Here is a 14617-nt window from a genome sequence, read left to right on the forward strand (position 1 = left end):
GTGGTGCAACCCTTCATTTTGGGAACCTCCCTTATCCAGCCTCTGCACCTTGAAAGCATTTTATTATGTATACTAACATGTAATAATGATTTCGAACAAAGGCTCCTGATTAAGCATTCATACAACACTGTCATGTGACAACTAATCCATGAGTTCCAATTCTTAAACCTTAGCTAAAACTTTCATTATCGCACCAACCTGCGCTGCAATTTCAAAGCAATTTTACCAGTCACAATTCAAGAGTTTCAATTTCCATTGGTTATTATCCTTTATTTTTTTGAAAGATACTACTAATTTTATTGATGATGAATTACAGAAAAACCATAAAAGTATTTAAACATCGGTATAAAAGGAGATTAGAATAAAAGCTGTATTATAAGCAATAACAATACACTCCAAATAAGATCTGTAAGTAAAATGTACAATAGCAAAACAGTTTTTTTAGCAGCCACAGCCATCCACAAGCAGCACAGAATCAGAGAAAACTCTTGTACGTTATCATCTTTTAAGGAAAAACATGCAATTATACTCAAGGTCATTTTACAACAGAAGAATGTGCAAGGGGGAAAAATCCTGTCAGCTAAAGATGTGTATGTATCCAGTTCAAAACTGTTTTATTAAGTTTTGTAGAAGCCAGAAGGGTGTGCTGGTAGCTGACCAGGATCTTGAGGGGTGAAAAGTCTTCAGTGGTAAGAAAAGTTATTTTTGCTACCCAACATTGGATAGTGAAGAACCTTAAATTTGGGTACTCGCTGAAACACTGAAGAACCAGGCACAATCCTTCATTGTATGTAAATATTTCAGCCATGATAGGGTTGTTAGGAGCGCAAATTATTTTATTAAACTACAGTAAAGGTGATTCAAAGTTTTATTTCTTATAGCACAACAGCTATTTAAGGTACTGGCATATTGCTAGGAGGGGTGGATCAGGCTGGAAAAAATGTATAGTTTTGCCACCACGTTCAGACCTAACATACGGCCTGATACCAGGTAAGGCATGTCCCAAAATAAAAGGAATAGCCCTGAACATATTTTTAATGTAATACCTATTTAACCACCGCCAATGTTTTAGTGCATCCGTCTCCCTTCCCCCACACCTAGGAAGATACGCACATTCCAGTAAAGCTTCTCAGCAGAGGTCGCCCCACTCAACCCCTCCCCCTCTACAAGGCCTCAGCTAAGCTTCCAGAATCTTTTGGACTTTTAGTTCATCATTCTGTACACAACAAACCGAAAAGGAGAACGCTCCAGATCAAAGATCCTTGCCCCTGATATGCAACCACACAGAAACACAACACACCAGGGTGGGTGAACTGCCTTTCCTTCCGGGGGGGGGGGGATAAAAAGAGAGAACGACACAAGTGGATGAAAGGCTAAGAAGCAGAGACAAAATGAGCTCCACGGAGGAAAAAGCAGAGCGTCAGCCATGTTTTGCTTTTGTGTGTGTGTGTGTGTCCGTGTCCCCAGTATTTACAAACCTGCAGCTGCAGCAGCTCTTGGAGACTGTGAAGGAAGAGAAGGGTGGGAGGGAGGGAGAGAGAGAGAGAAGGGGGGGAGAACGACAAGGAAGGAAGGGAGAAAAGCAGAAAGAAAGGAGAGAAGGGAGGAGAGATAGGCAGCAACAGCAGACAAAGGAACCCAGCAAAGCCTGACAGACACACACACACAGCTGCTGTGCCCGGCGCTGTGGATGTTGCTCTTTCCTACACATTCGACTGCTTGGGGTGGGGGGAGAGGAGGGGACGCACGTTCTCACAGGCACCAGTAGCAACAGTTTCACCACCACCACTTACAACGCAACCTTCCCTCATCTCCTCCCCCCCCCCAAGCCCCGGCCCCACAATTCCCCAGTGGCGTTGAGGGATACTCAATTCCTGTGACGGGGGGGGGGAGAGAATAAAGGTGACGGAGAACGGGGGTCGGGAGAAGGAAGAAAGAAGACCTGGGGGGATCTGGGAACCCCTGCAGGGGCCCCAGCCTGACACACAATGGCGGGGAGGGAGGGACCAGAACATTCATGCGAAAGATTGGGGGGGGTGAGCAGAGCCTGGCGCCTCCCTCTCGTCCCCTCCCCCCCCAGAGGAGGAGCAATTAGAGAGTCGTGTGAGGGGAGGGGAGGGGAGGGGAGGGGCGAGGAGGAGGGTCGCCTGCCGCTCCCCCGCCAGGTTACTGAGGGAGCTCCCCTCCGGCTTCGCTCCCTCTTTCTTCATGGCAACAGCTTCCGGGAGGGGTGGGGGTGGCGGAGAAAAGAAGCGGGGAGGAGCAGCGCGGGCCCGCCGCGAATGAATAATAAATAACGCCAGCCCCAAGGGAGGGGAGGGGAGGGGAGGGGAGGGGAGCGGCGGCGACTCCCCCACAGCGACTCCCTCCGGCCGCGGCCGGTACTGGCTGGCCAGGCCAAGGGCGGCGCGGCGGCTCCGGCGCTCCCCCTCCGCCTCCCTTCCCTCCTTTCCTCGCGCTCTCTCACCTGCTGCCCGAGCCTCCTTCCTCGCCGCCGCCGCCTCCTGCTCCTCCGCCGCCTCCGCCTCCACCCGGGCGGGCGTGCGGTGCCCGGCGGGGGGGTGGCGTCGGCGGGGGGGCCAGTGCTGCAGAGGCTTCGCCAGCCCCGCTTACCCGGCCAGGCCGCTCAGCTCCTCGGCGGCGGTTGCTGCGGCGGCTCCCCTTGTCTCGCTTGGCCCCCTCCTCCGCCGCCTCCTCCTCCGCCGCCGCCGCTTAGCCCTCCTCTCGCTTGCCACATTGGGAGCCGCCCTTCTGCCCGCGCGGGAGCCGCTGCCAGGAGAGAGGCCTCCGCACCTTCCTGCCAAATAGTGAGCCGCTCCAAACACGCGGCCCCGCCTCCCCCCGTGCTGCGGCGCGCAGCCGCACTCCGCCTATTGAACTGCGACAGGAGAGCTGAAGCCTCGAGCTCTCGCGCTCGCCTCCCTCCCTCCTGCCGTCCTCGGCTCAGAAGCCCCAGTACGCTTGCGCGGGCGCAGCCTGGTACCTCGGTTGTCTGAGGATGAGGGGAACGTAACTTCGGTCTCCATCCCTTACAGGGGCGGGGAAGCCTCTCTGGAGCTGCGTATAAGCTTGCCCCGATGTTCCTGTGGGAGACGCTACTCCTGCACCCCAGAATTTGTTTAAAAAACCGATTTCACTTCACGTTAGCTTCCTAGGTTGTATTGCTGCTTTTAAAGCGTAGTTGATCCCGTGAAGAAAAAACAAGTTAACCAAATGTAAGCTTTCTATCTGTATCACAAGACCTGTTTTGTATAATCTGCCTTTCCTCTAGAAAGGCTGGATCCCATCTCCAGAGTAGATCATTTGCATAAATAATCTAAAGGCTCACTTGGCATAGCACACATTTTTCAGTATGTTTAGGAAATAAAGTGAAATCTCTATGAAAGCTGACGTGATGACTGTGCAGGTGCATACATGCTCCGTGTACACCAGAGCTGCAGAACCTCCAGCCTGCCAAGACTCCCCAGTCAGATTCCTGGAGCCAAACCCCACCCCCTGGAGGAATTGCTGCTGTTATTTCTTATCTCAGACTGGAGATAACAGCAGGGATGGCAAGGCTGGGTGTCAAGGGTAAGCATACTTGGGCACCTGCCGAGGACCTGTACCCCTGCAGGGGCCCACTGACCTCCTCTTCACCATTGCAATATGCTTGTTCACCGTAGGGATGTCAGAGAATTCCGCCACGGATCTCGGTGAGGCCGAATGCCAGTGCATTCGGCCCCCCGAAATCCATGGTGGAATGAAGCCCCCCCCCCCACGAAATGGGTCCAGAACGGAGCACCTACCTGTTGCCATCTGCGCTGCATCGTGAATGGCGGCCGCATCTGTGGCCGCCATTCGCTTCTTCCATATAGCCGTGATAGGCTACGTAAATACGTAGCCTATCATGGCTAATGCAGGGACGCCATTTGCATCCCTGCAGAAGCCGTGATAGGCTACATAAGTATTTACGTAGCCTATCACGGCAAAACTAAGAGAACGCAAATGGCGGCAGCTACGGCAGCCACCGTTTGCGTTCCCTTTTTTTCCCGCCGTGATAGGCTATGTAAATATATGTAAATACATAAATATTTACTTAGCCTATCACGGCAGAAAAAAAAGGGAATGCAAATGGCGGCTGCCGTAGCCACCGCCATTTGCGTTCGCTGTTTTTGTTTTTTGCTGTGATAGGCTATGTAATAGCCTATCATGGCAAAATACAGGGACGCAAATGGCGGCAGCTACGGCGGCCGCCATTTGCGTCCTTGTGCAGGTTGCCCAGCGGCCGGATGTCCGGCTGCAGGCGGCCCCGGCCAGCGGCTCCGCAGAGTTGCCGCGGAGCAGAGCCAGCCGGGGAGAATTTCGGGGGGAGAGACAGAGTGCCTCCCCCCACCGCGAATGTCACCCTTCGAAAAGGTAAGTGACTTTCGTACATCCCTAGTTCACCGACCTCTTGCTCTGAACCAGACAACAGCGGTGGTGAGAAGATGGGCAGTACATGCCTTTGCCTACTTGCTCGCTGGCTCTCTGCCTAAGCAAGTGGGAGCAATGAAAAGAAAGTGGAGGAGGGGCAATAGCAGCTGGTGACAATGGCAGTGAGAAGATAGACTAATCCCTGGGGGAGCAGGCCCTTTGAGGGTGTCTTGCCAAGGGCCCACAGAAACATGGAGCTGGCAGTGGGGGATGCGAGCAGTGGGGGACTCGGACAGTGCTGGGAATAGGGGCTTTTCCCCCTAGTACCAGCCAAGTCCCTTTTCTACATGTTGAGGAGAGACATGGAACTCTATTCCTCTCTTCAGCATGGAGAAAACGAAAATGGGTGTGGGGGCAGGGTGATGTCATGGCCGTGCCCAAAGATGTCAGCTGGCCCATGGAGGGCAATCTGGCCTCCCATTCCAACAATGTTCTACATCATGCATACATTTATTTTGAAGATTTATACCCCCCTTTTAACTGAAATATCCTTACAACAGATTTCAATAAGACTTTAAATACCACACACACACCCTTCAACCTCTGGCCTAAGGTGGGGCCAAAATGTGCTTCATTTCCACAGTCCCAGGCAACTGGCAGTTGGTGCAAAGTGTTCTTTCTCACAGGGAGAAAGGAAGCAACCTCCCTGCTGTTGTTTCTTTTCTGGCCAATGGGCCAGGCTGGTCTTACCCTTGCCACAAGGTTCTTCCTGGAGGAAGAGAGTGCAGCCTCCCAGTGGCCCTGGGTTTCCTGGCCAGAGTGTGCTTACTTTCAACACTGCAGTCACAGAGCAACATGACACTTTATTGTATACATTCATACATACCACATAATGTGTCACAAAGTCACATTTACAATAATTTATACAAAAAGCAAAGATAGCTCTGTTGGCCAAAGGAAAACTTTCAAAAGAAAAATGCTAAAATCCATATTATCATTGTACCTTTATTAGACCAACTAAAAGGTCACAAAATACTGTACAAGCTATTAAATGCAGACTTAATGGCTTTAATGTCAGACACTTTTTTCCCCATCCCTTTTTGCTTTGTTTAACATCTTGCCTGATGTAGATTCTGAAGAACTTGAAAACTTGCACAGAATTTTGTGATTTCTAAGTTGGCTTAATAAGGTATTATGCTAATAGGGATTTTAACATTTTTCTTTTGGGATAATTTATACCTTACCCATAACAAATTCCTACATTACAGCATTCCTGGCCTTGCTGTTACATCTCATGAAGCTTGCCATGTGAAGACTCTGAACTGCATGGTGAGTTCTCACACCAGTGACAGAGTTCTCAAGAACACCTGGTGTTCATTCATTCATTTTATTTCTGTACTGCCCAATAGCCAAACTCTCTGGACAGTTCACAAAAGTTACAGTTCAACATACATAGAAACATAATATTAAATCTTTAACATACAAAAAATTAAAAACCGTTTAAAACAGTGAAAAAACAGTTACAATAAAATACCGGGACCTGATAAAACACAGACATTAAAACCTCATTATATGCCATCAAATATCTTGGAGTAGGGGTAGGTCTCAACCTGGCACCAAAAAGATGAGAACATTGGCACGAGGCAGACCTCAGTGGGGAGAACATGCCACAATTGGGGGGCCACCACCAAAAAGGCCCTCTCCCTTGTTGCCATCTTCTGAACCTCTCTCAGAAATGACACTTGGAGGAGGGCCTCAGATGTTGATTGTTCATATCAAGAGGAGAGGTGTTCTGTCAGATATTGTGGTCCCAAGCCATGTAAGGCTTTATCAGTTTAAACCAGCATCTTGAATTGGGCTCAGCAACATACAGGCAGCCAGTGTAAGCGGACAAGAATTGGTGTTATATTAGTGTTGGCGAGAAATCTCTCAAAATTAATGGCAAATTGTGCAAGAGGTGGCATGTGTGTGTGAGAGAGATTGCCCATGTGGAAGCAGTGATACTAACATCAAGGGGTCGAGCATTTCCACCTGTTCCTCTCCACCATCTTGGAGCTTGATAAAGTCTGCTTCCTGAAAATAAGTGCTGCAAGGGGTGTTTGCTGGAGAGTAACTGAGGCCAGATCTCCATTTCATATCCTCTTGATTCAATCCCATCATGGTGAGGGCATGCGCATCCCTCTTGTGCATTTATACTTAATAGCACACACAATGACATCTGTTGTGGGATTTTGGATAATACGGAATAAGAAGTGGGAAATAACACTAGAAAAGTGGTATACAGAATACATAATGTGTTCCAACAGTTATCAGTGCACTTCAATCCCAATAAAAAGCACTAGTATAGATTTAGCCTGAGTGGTATGTGGGACTTGAAAGAGGACTGACAATGGTTTCCTCCCCAGGTGAGAGATGGAGAACAGACTGTGAGAAGAGACCTAGGTGGGAGCTGGGAGCTGGGAGGAAGGCTGCCACAAGTGAGAGGTATGGCTTCCAATCAGTGTTTATGTGTTAATTGTGGAGGACCACATATTGCCTTTGTGGAATGGAGATTTATTCATCTTTGTAGGGAGTGTTTTTTTTATATTTCTGCATTATACTTTATTCTCTCTCCTGTTGAACACTAAGTTGTTGGATTAGGTTAGTTTATTTGTAATGTTCTATTTGATATATTGTGACAAATATTTGCTCCAGAAACCTTTGCATCTTGCAAGACTCCTGCATCAACCTGCATAATAGGCTACTTTGCAAATGTTTATCCAAAATAGTTATTGGTCTTCCACAGCATTCTCATAAATTGCTGCACTCTTCTAAGCTATACTTTTTATAATGAAACAAATGAAATATTAAATTATATTTCTGTATTACATTTGAATCAGTTTGATTCTAACAGAAGCATTCATGTTGACATGCTGTGACTGTTCACTGACCTGGGAACCTGCTATGGGAAAGGCATTTTTTTCCCAGCTGAACTCAGGAAAGGCCAGCAGGTGATTCAGATAAGAAAGTTGGGGAGAAGGATAACTGCTTACTGAGCTACTGTTCCCATGTGTTCAGGTTATGACACAAATAAGTGAACATAAAATATTGTAAGAAGTAAACAGGACCCATAAAAGAGAATCCTGTCTTGTAGGGAAATGTGTTGCAGCATTGGTGATGAGGTATGAGGTAAATACCAGTGTGGTATAGTGGTGAGAGTGTTGGACTGGGAGCCAGGAGATCCGGGTTCCAGTTCACTCAGCCATGGAAGCTCACTGGGTGACTTTGGGCCAGTCACAGGCTCTCAGCCCAACCTACCTCACAGGGTTGTTGTGAGGATAAAATGGAGAGGAGGATGATAATGTAAGCTGCCTTGGGTTCCTTGCAAGATGAAAAAAGATGGGATATAAATGATCTCTCTCTCTCTCTCTCTCTCTCCAAATCATAGCTGGGAATTTTGGGAAAAATAATAGCTCCTTGTTATGAACTGTATCACATAAGCAGTGCTAATAAGAAATCAAATAAATATGAGAGCCAGAGCACATGGACTTTAAAACCTAACATCAGTTCTCATCAGGACATTCCACCTGTCTTCAGAAGGACAATGACACCAGTCCTGTCCTCATTGACTTCTCTATGCTCTATGCTCCTTTTTGCTCCAAGCTCAGAAATGTCATTGGGCAAGAAACTTCAATCTTTAAAGGCAATGCTCCTAGAACTAAACTTAGAATACTTTAAAAATATGTTTTGTTTGCAACCATTTTGCATTTTGCATTTTTAATGCTCGTATATCAAATGTAAGAACTGTTTACAACTTTGAATTAAAAGAGGAAAACACATGCCTGATCTCAGAATTCTCTATTTAAGAACTCTGTCTGTTAATACCAGGCATTTTGTAAACTAAACTTACAGTGACACTTTGTTCCTGGAATGTGGCATAGGATATGTTACCTGCTGATCCATGATCAAGCTAAATACAGGAATTCCATATCATAATATCTGTAGATGAGGACAAATCTGTTCCAGTATGTATTGATATTTTTATTATGTATTTATCTACCAGCAATATGGCTATTTGTAATTGTTCCTATTGTATTCTTTGAATAACGCTCTTACATTTACTACTGTTCATTTGATAGGATGTAAATTAAATTTCCTGTTCTTCGTTTGTTATGCTATGAACCACTTTGGACACAATTTTGTGGAAAAGCAGCATACAAATAAATCAAGAGATAGTGATGATATTTATTTATTTATTTAATTTCTATTCCACCCAATAGCTGAAGCTCTCTGGGCCGTTCACAAAAATTAAGACCACAAAGTGCAGCAAAAACCAATATAAAAAATGAAAGCTTAAAACCACAATATAACAGTACAACCCGAATAAAACCAGCAGCAATGCAGAGATTTAAAATACAGATTTAAAACACCAGAGCTAAAAGACTAGGAAGTTAAAATGCTGAAATCCTGGGAGAATAAAAAGGTCTTCACATGGCACTGGAAGGAGTACAATGTAGGCGCCAGGTGAACCTCTCTAGGGAGCTCATTCCACAGCTGTGGTGCCACAGCAGAAAAGGCCATCCTCCTGGTAGCCACCCGCCTCACTTCCTTTGGCAGGGGCCAAATGTGTAAACAAAACCTAACATAGGTTTATCTTGGCTTGGATCCAAACTTAGTCATGATTAGAGTAGACCTAATGAAGTGGGACAAGCTATTACTATGTTAAAGGCACAATCCTATGCATATTTAGACAGAAAAAAGTCCTATAACTCCCAGCATCTCTCCAGCCAACCATGCTGACTGAGGCATGCTGGGAGTTGTAGGACGTTTTTCTGTCTAAACATACATAGGATTGCACCCGAAGTCCCATTGATTTCAATGGGTCTGTTCTAAGAATGACTAAATCTGGGTCTGACCCCCTCCATTACACATTTGATGTCATGTACTTTTAACATATCTTTAGGGCAAGTTCACATGTTCAGGTGAAAGCCATAATATGGCACTTGGCCATCAACCCATGATAGCTTATCAGCACCAAGCTTGGCTTCCTTTTTTGAGTAATTGCCTGAGGTGATAAGAGACAATGATCCATGACTCATCTTGTGATAATGTATGATAGCAGTTTTATATGTTCTAATTATCAAGCACTGACAGCAATTATCACCTGGATAGGACAACTTAACCTATGAACACTTCCTAATTATTCTTTAGTGTGCCTCTCTTGTTGACAGAATCAGAATAGCTAAACAATAATAAAAATTATTTCTTATTCTTACATAATATGACTATATTTTAAACGCTAATCTCCGTTTCTAATTCAAAACCGATTTACTATGATTGTCATCGGAGTTACTAAAGAGAATTAGAATAACGAATAGCTCTACCCTTTCAAACTCATTGAAAAAAATGGAGACAGTCTGTTCTGTTACTGGCTTTGAGTACTCTAACAGAACTTGAAAATTATGTTAAGAGAGCAGGCCTTAATCTGTGTTGTTATCTTCTGAATGTCCCTTTGGACTCAGGCCAGTTGACACAAATGTTCTGGAAACCTAAGGTACCCACCTGCTTTTTACAGACCCAGGGGCATATTTGTTTCCTCCAGTGACCCATTCTAGGTGACTTGCCATAATAACATATACATAGAAGAATTCCAAAGGGATTAACTGTACTAATCTGTTGCTACAAAAACAATGAAGAATAATGTGGCACCTTAAAGACTAGCAAAATATATCAGTACACAAACTGGGTTCAGGCTACTGCGACAGACACATGAATTAGTAATCTCAGTGAGCAACTATGTATACAGTGGGTTGGATCCCAACATAGTCATGCTTCGTTTAAATCAATTGGACTTAAGTGACTGATTTAAGTCCCAATGATTTCAATGGGTCTACTCTAGGCTCTAACAAAGTCTGGATCCAACCCAGTGACTACAAGCATAAAGGGGAGGGCGTATGTTGTAACAATGTGGGGGCAAAAGGTCAAGCAACAGAAAAAGTTGCTATACAAAGCCCAAACACAGCCCAAGTGGCTAAACGTGGGTGAAGAACCTCTTTCAGCCCAGGGGCCAAATCCCATTTCAGAGAAGCTCTTGGGGGCTGCATTCCAGCACTAGGTGGGGCTGACGGCAAAAGGAGCAGGACCAAGAATACCAGCATATTTTAGCTTACACCTCTTACTGTCAGTAGCAATGCTGTAGGAGACGCATTTCAACCTTTTAGAATGCAACGAAGCAGGAAACCACCAGTTGCCAAAGCCTGCTGGTTATTATTCCAATGGACATTGTTATCCATCTCTACTCTCTCCAGTGTGTGCGACCCAATGACATGGTTTGTCACACCAACAGCAACCAGAGGGGTTCTGAGATGTTAGGAGCCACCACCTCTCTTTATCCTCAATCCTTCTCAAGTGATCAGAAGGTCTGTTTGATGGAGATCCTGAGCCCGGGTGGGCTGTGAGATGGTGGTTGAGAACTTTCAGACCACCCTCTCCCAGACATAAACACATCCTGAAAGCAGGTGAGTAACAAACAGAGGGGGAGGACCTCTCTGACTTTGTGCATTTGCACAGAAAGACAGGGTAAATGTTTCACAGTAAGTTTTATGGCTTTCTGGGTATTTCCCACGCAGAAATTGTATTTCGATGTTTCAGTTCTTTGTTCCTTCCAATACTGAAGGTGGTTGGAATGATTCACTACTGAAGGTTGGGGGGAGTGAAGTCCATATAAGCCTTGACTGGATGCCCTGAATTCGCAGAAAGTATATATAGGTGCTAATCCTCTACTTTCTCATCAGATTTGGGGATGTATAGCCTTTCCATTGACACTGCTGAATGGTGACTTCTGAACTTTGCCACAAATGTGCAGCTTAATCAATGTGATAATTCAAATCAGTATCAGATCAGACCGCTTAATGATATCCATGAAATAAGACAGAACTGGCACTGTCATGTGTTAATTGCAATTGCTTTATTCTTACCTATAGCCTCAGTTTTCAGTAGCTTAGGGTGCAATCCTATTCATGTTTAGACAGAGAAAAGGCCTACACCTCCCAGCATGCTAGGAGGTGTAGGCCTTTTTTCTGTCTAAACATGCATAGGATTGCACCCTTAAAGAGCTTTTGTCTGAACACTTGCTGGCAAGAAGATTTTAAAACTGAGTGAACTATCTGAATATTCTGACAAATTCTCAGATCTAATAGATGAAAATAAAAGTGTTGGTTAAAATATTGACCCAGTTCACATGATACACAAATTCCTGGGTTATTTAACCTAGGAACTGGTGGGGCCATGCAGCAGTGAGCAAGTTAAACAACCCAGGAATTGGCGTGTGAAACAGCCTATTGGCATTACCAGGAGTTCCTTTTGTGGTGCATCATTGCATTTACCTTTCACTACATGGAGAGTTCCATGTTTTTCTAAGTCAAATAACTAGGGCTGTGCACAGTCCCCACGTTCCCCTTCTGATGTTGCTTCAGATACTCCTTAGCAACCCCTATCTGCCTCGGACTGATTCGGACCCCCTCCACTTTGACTTGGATCCGAATCCGAAGTGAGATTAGGATATCTGGATCACCTGTTTTGGGCATTTTCCCGTTGACTTGCATGGAAAAACACAGTAATAACTTTCAGTTTTTATGATACAGTCATCAAATTTGGAGAACTTACAGCCCCCCTGGAGGCAACTCCATCTGCCAAATTTCAGCCATTTTGGCTTAGTGGTTTTAGTGGTAGGTGCAGGTGAAATTTGATGTTTTCCACAAAAACTCTCAAAACAAACTTTTCCCTGTGTCCACAGATGTGCATGAAACCTTGGCCCCTCCCAGCCCCCCTTGAGGGCATCCCACTGGCCAAAGTCCAGTCACTTTGGCCCACTGGCTTGTGCTAGGTGCAGGTTGAATTTGATATTCCTAGAAACTCAGACCAAACTCAGAAGGGAAAGTGTGTTGAAGCAGAGGTCACTATCCCTAATCTCTGCTGCGGGATTCTTTGAATTGCAAAACAACCCCTATTGAGAAGATTCACCATCTCAGCCTCTCTTTGGCTGAATACACACATTACCTGGCAGGCAGGTTGGAAGAGGTTATTTTTTAATCTGCTTTTGTTTATTTCTAGCACACACTAAATGACTATTTTGAATGTATCTTGAATGAACATGGTCAGTGCGTAGCCCAGAAGGAGCACTGATTTTTGAAAGCCGTCAATGCCTAGCCCAGAAGGGCCATTGATTTTTGAAAGTGGACGGTGCCTAGCCTAGAAGGGCCACTGAATTTTGAATGCTGGAAACCTCCACCTGGTGGACCCAAACTTCCCCCACCCCATCTCCTCCATGGTGACCTGCCTAAGCCTCTTGGGGGTGAGAGACGGAGAGCTTGCAGGAGTTCTGGCAGCACTTCCAGCCTTATGTTTGCCCCTGCTGCTGGCCTGTGGGGGCCTCTTCCCCAAACAAGACCAATTGGTGCTGTCTCCTTAAGTGCAGGAGCAGGCTGCTGGTGCTGTAGTGCCCTGGCTGTTTCCCCCTGCTCTCAGATGCCTTGCAGTGGCAGCAGACAGCAGTGCTGGGATCTGCTCTCAACTCAAAAGTGGTCCCACACAATGCTGCTCTGACATTTTGGGGGAGGAGGAGATGCCAACTGCCTGCCTTGAGTCTGGGGGCGTGCCACAAAAGCGGGGGGAACAATGGAAGAGGGGTCGGGTGCTGGAGCCTCTGCCTGCTGCTCCTCCTCCAACACAACCTGGAGGATCTCCTCCTCTTCGCCCTCCATCATGCTGAGGATGTCAGACACATCTCACCTAATGTCCATCAGTGGGCTCCCCTGTTCCACTTCAGAAGGAGATGCTGTTCCACCTTGGGCAAGAGTGCGACTACTACACCTGCCCATGCCAGCCTCCTTGAACAGTGACCTCCGAGAACTGCAACTGGCCTCCACACTCTGCTGCCCTACTCCACTGGGATGCACTATCTGGACTAGAGAACATACAGCTTGCCTAATGGCGCTGCTAGCGACAGCAGTACCTTGCCCACCTCTGCCCCCACCAACACCCCAAAGATGCCTCATATTGCACTAGATTGCTTTGCCACACAGTGGAGTGTTATTGGAACAAGAAGGTAATTAATATAAATAGTATGTGTCTATCTAGTGCTTTTTCAACAGTGTCTTTAAATTGGGATGTGTAGCATTGGTGGAACAACCACCTAGCACACACATGGACACGGACACACAAGAGCAAAAGAAAAGCAGAACTACCTAAGCAAATAACGTGTTTCTTTAATTTATTGTTTAATATTTCATGTTATTTTATGGAAGGCAGGTTAAGTTGAAGAAATACAGGAAGACAGCAGAGGCGATAAGATAAGAGCCAAGAGCAAGCAAACGATAAAACAAACTTTCTTTAATTTCTGTTTTGGGAGGATCAACACAGAAAAGAAACAGATGGTTCACTTCAGCAAGGGGGGGATCCAAACACTAAACATGTAGGCTGCTATAATATGCCTTTCTTTAAGAATTTAGAAAGCAAGAAAAAACTAAATGGCTGAATATGACTTTAAAAGGGGTGGGGGAAGGAGGAACATGCCCAAAAGTCAATGTTTGTTTTTAAAAATTGAAATAAGACTGGGTTTTTAAAAATCTAGAAGAGACAGAGTTGAAAGACAAAAATGATAAGGAAACAAATGGAGAAAGCAGAAGTGAGGGTCAATTTTAAAAAACCAACGCAGCCTTTTCGGGAGTCCACAAGCGACATGAACAATGGAATGGTGGGGGAGGGGGGAGCGTAGCAGCAACAAGTGAAGAAAAGCTATGTTTGTTTGAAAAAATATTGAAAGGAGAAATGAATATGAATAATACACGGAACAAACGAGCTGGAGGTAGAAAGAAATAGGAGAAGGCGGACGCAATAGGTGCAAAGACACAGTCCCAAAGGGGCAGCTCACACAAGGAATGAGGGCATGATCCCACTACAACCTAGCTGTTTGTTTCCTTTTAAATATCAAAGAAAGCCTAATGGTGATCGAGAACAAAGACATAGAAGGAGAAACTGCAAGGAATGCACATATGCACACACACATCAGATCATCTACCTATATACCAGACCTCTCCCAAAGACACAGCTAGCACAATAACCTAATGCAGGCTTTCCCCCAAAGTATATACCCCCTTCCTCCACTACTCTCTCTGATTGGAGACTGCTGGCATTGGTTCTGGCCAAGAGTTCCTATTCGCCAAAGCACATTCCCTCCTCCTCCTGC

The 14617-nt window shown here is 45.7% G+C and overlaps 1 protein-coding gene and 1 long non-coding RNA gene across 15 annotated transcripts in view; one reads left to right on the forward strand and one right to left on the reverse strand.

Annotated features, from left to right (window-relative positions):
• Positions 1-2689, reverse strand: part of SPIN1 (spindlin 1) — a 51707-nt gene extending 49018 nt beyond the window's left edge. For 9 of the 14 annotated variants that reach the window (XM_084834062.1, XM_084834067.1, XM_084834066.1 and 6 more), the window contains exon 1: positions 2468-2689. The gene's annotated coding sequence lies outside the window, so the exon portion shown is untranslated. The other 5 variants (XM_084834063.1, XM_084834068.1, XM_084834058.1 and 2 more) reach the window with 2 other exon arrangements.
• On the forward strand, positions 2005-8613 carry LOC146352452 (uncharacterized). The gene is made up of 3 exons (XR_014787729.1): positions 2005-3215; positions 6798-6876; positions 7820-8613. It is a non-coding gene; the product is annotated as an uncharacterized LOC146352452 (long non-coding RNA).
• Positions 8614-14617: the final 6004 nt, after the last annotated feature.

This window comes from Heloderma suspectum, chromosome 2 (assembly GCF_057233095.1).
Source record: "Heloderma suspectum isolate Gila_16-S chromosome 2, 16-S_ref, whole genome shotgun sequence".
Classification (NCBI taxonomy): Eukaryota; Metazoa; Chordata; class Lepidosauria; order Squamata; family Helodermatidae; genus Heloderma; species Heloderma suspectum.